Genomic DNA, 6,399 nt, shown 5'->3' on the forward strand with positions numbered 1-6,399 from the left:
TTTCAGAACTGCTAAGTTTTGGTGTGGGTTTATTTTTGTTTGTTTAAACAATTAAGGTATAGAAATCAGCCAGCAGGGAAACTTTGCAGCTCTTGAGACAAGTTTGTATGGTAATGAGAAAGGCAATAATAATAGTTATTACTAGTAATAGTAATAGTACTAGTAGTAGTAATGCTGCAACAGCTACCAAGGCTTTTCTTGGCTGTTATATAAGGAAATCAAAAGCAAAATTAAAGAACAAATTCCTCATCATTGTTAACTGAGTTTGTTCAAGTTTTCCCTGATTATACTGACATGCTTCAAAAGTAACAACATTTGGCATTTAATCAGAAGGCTTAATTTAGAACAGAATGATTTACTGGACTTCATCTTTGAATTACACACCAGACCCCAAAAAGCATTCCATGATGTTTCATTTTTAGGAACAGCTTCATCTCTGCTCCCAGGATCACATACATTAAATGCTTTGCAAAGGTTAGTGCCTAATGTGTAGAATTTCTAACCATAGAAATCAACGTACAAAATTAGAAATATACATTCATACTGCAAATGAAATTTAGCAGCAACTCAATGCATATGAGATTTTTCCTAAAGACAAGGCAACTAGCTTCAAAGGAGACATAATTACTAGTATTTTAAACCCCACTGAGTAAAAAAAACCTTGAAACAGTTGACATTACCAGCATGTTGAGAGTATTTTGATACTTGATAGAGAAAGGCAAGCTGTTTCCAACAGAAAGGAGTTTAAATGAGGCTTGAATAGCAATGCCATACTATATAAGCCTATATATGATGTGCTATTATATTTATGTAGCATAAAATATCAGAGGCTGTAATGCACAAAAATACTCTGGAGAGTATTACCTGTAAGTCAGCCTAAGGCAAAGGCAATAAACAATGGATGGGATTATTCTTACCTGATTTATCACAGGACTGAAAAAAAGCAGCAACAGAGCACAGCCATCACTGTGCTACATGCTTTGCAAGAGAAGGGGAGAAGATAAAATTCCAGGAGTTGAGTGGGCACTGTTGGGAAGCACAGAGAAAATGAGCAGAGGTACTTCTGCTGGTTTGGCCACCCCCAAGCATTTTCAAAAACTTGATAAAGGAATTTATTGTTTTCCATTCACATCAGTACATAAACCAGAAGAGTTTGATCTCAGGATTAAGGGATGAGACTCAGAGAATCACAGAATATTCTGAGTTGAAAGGGACCTACAAGGAACATCGAATCCAGCTCTTAAGAAATTGGCCCATATGGGGATTGAAGCTGGGGTTCAGCACCATGCTGCTCCAGCTCAGAGCCTTCCTCCAGCTCAAGGACAGATGAGTCCCTGTGTATTTAATAATATATTTGACTTGGAAGCATCTTTACAAAACACGTATCCAAAAAAATGCAGACAAGATTTCATCAGCCACGCTCCATCACTCCTGTGCAGCTGCCAGCCTCAGGACAGGGGCTGGTGGCCCCAAGGAGCAGCTCCTCTACCTGGCCAGGTGCTGTGGTGGGCTGGGGAGCCAGGACACAGCCACTGCCACAGCCCCAAACAAGCTAATGCTGTGAGAGAAACTGCTGAACAAAATAATTCATCCTCAAAAGAAAGACAACAAACGAACAACCAACCAGCCCCAACACACTTGCTGTCCCATGCTTCACATTTGCAGGCCTTTGTCAAGGTATTTCACACGTTTTACTTACTGTTAAACCTTGGAAAAAAACATTTGGTTTCCAGCCCCTTTGTACCAAGAACCAAATCAGAAATTGCTCGCAGCTATTCACCTGCTGAGTTGTTCTATGAGAGGTATTGAAAGAAAAATGAAGGTTAAACTCTGCTTAGAATTTGTATTTTCCTACAGCTTTAGAATTCAGAGAGTTGTTTCCTGTTCCCACCTCCAACTGTGAAATACAGGCAAACCAAACTGGTTTTTAAACCTCCTCTCCTTGGTCCTTGACATCTATCACCAGCGTTCTACCTTCCATGAGAAACTTCTGCACTTGGAAAATGGAAAAGGAAAACCCAAGAAAAAGGATTAGAAAGTGTGTAAGAAGATGATGAGAGGCCAAAACCAAATTTGTTTTAAAGTCCTATAGTAAGACACAGCAATAGAAGGGAGGGAGATCCAGAAGGCATCATAAAGCAGGGAGCACACAGAACGAAAAGGAATAAAATGTAAACCTCCACCATTCACCTCAGCATTGGTAACCATTCAATCCCTGCAGCCAAGAACACAAGAGCCAGAATCTGAAAAGGGAAGAACAGCCCATGAACTGTTTGCTAGGATGAGACTGACAAAGGACAGGACATGAGGTGTGCTGCTGCAAGGTTCAGGTTCAGCTATTTGTACTGGATCTTAAATCCTAGCACTTACCTGGGAGGTTAAAACTCAGCTTCCAGCCAAGTCCAGAAACATTAAATAAGCAAAAGCAGTTTTTCCTCTCAGAGAAAGGTCTGATTAAAAGGTCCCCAATTCCCTTCTCAAGTCTGCCCCTGGGTTTGTTGTAAGACATATCTGTCAAAAGACCTGCAAACACCTCAGCTATCATTTACTACTCTATTTCCATTTCATGGGTTATTCTCATTTCAGCCTCACATCAGGGTATGATGGTGTGGTTTGAAACATTAATGCTTCTGCCACTGTAGCTGGATGAACATTCCATGGCAGAGCAAATCAAATCTGCTGGGCTAGCAGGTATTATCTCTCTGCATCAAGCTGGGTCCTTCCATCCTTCATGGCTAGAGAGAAATCTGGGACCACCATGAATTCTGTCCAATTTTCTTCAATACACAAAAAGATTTCCAAGTCTGCCAACACAGTCAACACAAAATAACTCAGCCTTCACCTTCTTCTGAAAAAGAGCAGGACAGAGGCAGCAGTACCTCAAAGAGATGGGGAAGGAGAAGCATCAGCAAAACAAGCACTGGCCTCAGAAATTAATTTTTTAACCAGCCTAACAGTCATACACTTCAGGGCTGCTTTTTTTTTTTAGCTGGGATATATGCATACATACATATTAAAGGCAGCTGTATACAATGAATTTCCCAGTACCAAGATTCCACAGGTATTATTTAAAAAGTGATATTCCTTCAACCAGCTTCAGCTACCAGAAAAGGCAGATGATAAAAAAACCCCAGAGGTACAAAATCAAACCAAAACACACCCTCACACCCCAAATTCATGTCAACACATGGAGTCATGGGTTGACACATAAGAGTCTGAGTCAAACTAAGACTGTGGGAGTAGAGTTTAGGAATCCTCAAGTTTAGGTGTTAAGAGTGACAGTCAGAAACCCACAGGCTCTGGGCAAGTGAAATTTTATTAAAAATGAAGAGATCCAAAGCAAGGCAAAGTACTATGATGTCCAGCATCTTTCTTGCTTAGTATCTTGCTCAGTTCAGGAAGCAGCAGTGGACACTGGCAAACATGATGCCATACCTGAATCATATGCCTGCACATGCTATGGTAAAATGTAACTAAATTTATATATATAACACAAATTAAAAACAAACAAAGAAAGCCAAAAAGCAGAGAACAAGTACATTTAAGAGATGTTGCAGAGTAAATAGACAAGCTGTAAAGTACCAGAATTTCTAACAGAAATGTTCCCTGCTTTAATAGCAGTAGACAAAATATTAAGGGAATCATTTTTCCCCTTTATGCTGCCTATGAGCTTGCACTCTTTTTAAACCAGTAGCTATTCTTCTCTATTCAGAGGGTTGTTTGGAAGGGGGCTTTTTTTTTTTAGAAGGGTTGGTTTGGGGTTTTTCGGCTTGCTTGGACAGGGGAATTTTGTATCTTAAAAAACCAAAACCAAACAAATAAACACTTTATTTGCTGTCTGCAAAAATCTTTAGAGAGTGCAGAAAAACATTATTAAAGTAACAAACGTTTTAACATGTTTACTACCTGATTAACTTAAGGTTGTGTAGTCTTTAAATTGTTGTATTTGCACTTTTTTCCTTTTTTCTAACTTTAAGAAGTTCTGAATACAAGGAGGCAGTTGGTATGAATCAGAACTGAGATGCCTTCAAGGATGGTTGATTCCCTGTTTAACACTTACAAGAGATGGCACTAAGGCAGACTTTGTGATTTATGCAGGTATTGACATTCCAGGGCACTGCAATTTACCTCTTTGTGCTCACAGTGAAATACAGAGATTTATTCTGTAAAATTACTAGTGAATTTGTGGCTCTGTCGTTCCAAGGGGTGAGCCAGGAGCCCTGCAGCACACAGGAATCAGTGCTTATTAAGAGCACCAGGCTTCTATTCCTCATTGATGCAAAGCTGTATATCCAGGAATGAGGGCTGTGAACACTTCTGTATGCTTCAACATCCATTTTTCATTAACCTGGACTTTTTTTTTAAGTTTCTGAAAGTAAAACCTTCTCGGTGAAATCTTCACTGAGTTACCAAATGAATCAATACACAAAATATGTATGATAAACCTAAGAAATAATGTGAAGTTACACATCTTAAAATAGTGTTAGCTGTTCAGAGTTGTTCCCAAAATACAGCACTACTCCAAAGTATTTCAATTTTATGAGCCTTATGATGGTGATGGTATAAGGCATGGCACGATCAGCATTATTTTATTATAGAAATATTTTTCTGTAACAGAAATAAATATACATGTATTTCTAAGGTCCTTCATATCCACACAATATAAACCTTTAATCTTTCTCCTAACTATACTTAACTACCTTAGACATACAAGTCTATGGATTTAAAATTACCTTTAGAAAAAAAAAAAAAAAATCAAGACACTGATGGAAACAATTACTTTGGCAGTGCAATGACTACAGTACATGGCCTTGCAAAGGTGGAATGTACCCAAAATGTTTACAAATGCTAGGAAAGCAAGATCTCTTTTAAAACTACATTTTCTTTCATGAAATGAGTTCTGATTGCAGAACGTGGAAAAAAATTACTGAGCAGTATTTATTTAATGCAACTACAACTCCTATTGTGCATTTTGCCACAAGCCCTTCCTGGTATTAATGCCCTTAAGAATTTGAATCTCCTAACTCTGGAATGCACAGTATGAAACCAATTCACAATAGAAAAGGAAAAAAGAAAAACAACCTTCTATTTAATTGTTCCATATTACATTTTAGCAGACCTTGTTTCTCTCAAGACACTCCCCCAAAGGGAATCCTAGTGAAAGATCCAGAGCAAAAAAATAGCCCATTTAAAGGAAAAAATCTTTGACACTTTGATGTAAACTTAACTGCTCACTGCCAAAGTCTGTTTGCCTTTACAGCCAGGAAAGTCCTGTGAGCAGCAGAACTCAGGCCCACACATGCCAAAACCCCCAATTTCACAAGTTCAGTTAATAACTCTGGAAACCTGAATTCCTACAACAACAAACAGGTTTTGGAGCACTCAGATGTTCACAGCAGCAGCAACAACTTCCATGTTAACTCCTTTATACAGCATTTTTGTTTGTCACTGTGTCACAGGGGAAGTGAAGCAGAGCTCTTGTTAGAGTAGGGAGAGCCTGGCCCCAGCCATCAGAACAGGACCAAGCTGTCACACATCACAGTTCTGGCACTCTGCAGGGACTCCTCGTTAAGCAATGCCACCTTCTTACAGGTAAATAACTTGCTTACTTTTAATTACACTCTAAAAAACCAAAAAGGCACCAGTTTACATTTAAGTGTGTACAATCTACACAGTGTCAGCTTTAAAAATGGCACTGATATATTTCAGTTCTTCAAAGAAAAAAGAACAAAATTTAAAAAGCAATATAATATTCTTCAAAAATAAAAGATAAATAAAATCACTGGCTTATACATCTGCCACTTCCATAGCAGATTTACAAGCAAACTTGTGAGACAGATTTTATTTCAAAATAGAACAGAAGTCTGGTCCTGACCAAGTGCTCAGTGCTTCCCAGTGCAGCTCCAAGAGCTGTAAAGCCTCAGTGTCCTTCAGGCACCCTCAGAATGGTATCAGCAGAAAGCCCCTGGAAACACAAGGGAGGAGAGGACAAAAGGCAGAGAAGGAGGAAACAATTCTGTAACACTCACAACACCACTATGAAGAAAATGCAACACATGACAATGCAAAAAAGAAATATTGCTGCAACTAGGATTCAATGCACTGCACTGATACTGAACACTGCTACACTCTCATTACAAAGCTTTAGTAGCTAAGACACCATTCACTCACACCATTCACCATTCTGGGTATTCCATACAGAAACCTTGGATTTAGTGGATGCTTCGAGCTACATATGGCTATCAAAACATTGCCGAAAGGAGCAAAAGAAGTGAGCAGTTTCTATAAAAGAGGAAGCTACAAGGGATTTTAATTCCTCCTAAGTATGTTTAATTAAAATTATTAGATTTTAATTAAATTATTATGCCTAAAAAGACAATGTTATTTGTAGCTGTAGCT

This window comes from Sturnus vulgaris, chromosome 12 (assembly GCF_052056855.1).
Source record: "Sturnus vulgaris isolate bStuVul1 chromosome 12, bStuVul1.hap1, whole genome shotgun sequence".
NCBI classification, from domain to species: Eukaryota; Metazoa; Chordata; class Aves; order Passeriformes; family Sturnidae; genus Sturnus; species Sturnus vulgaris.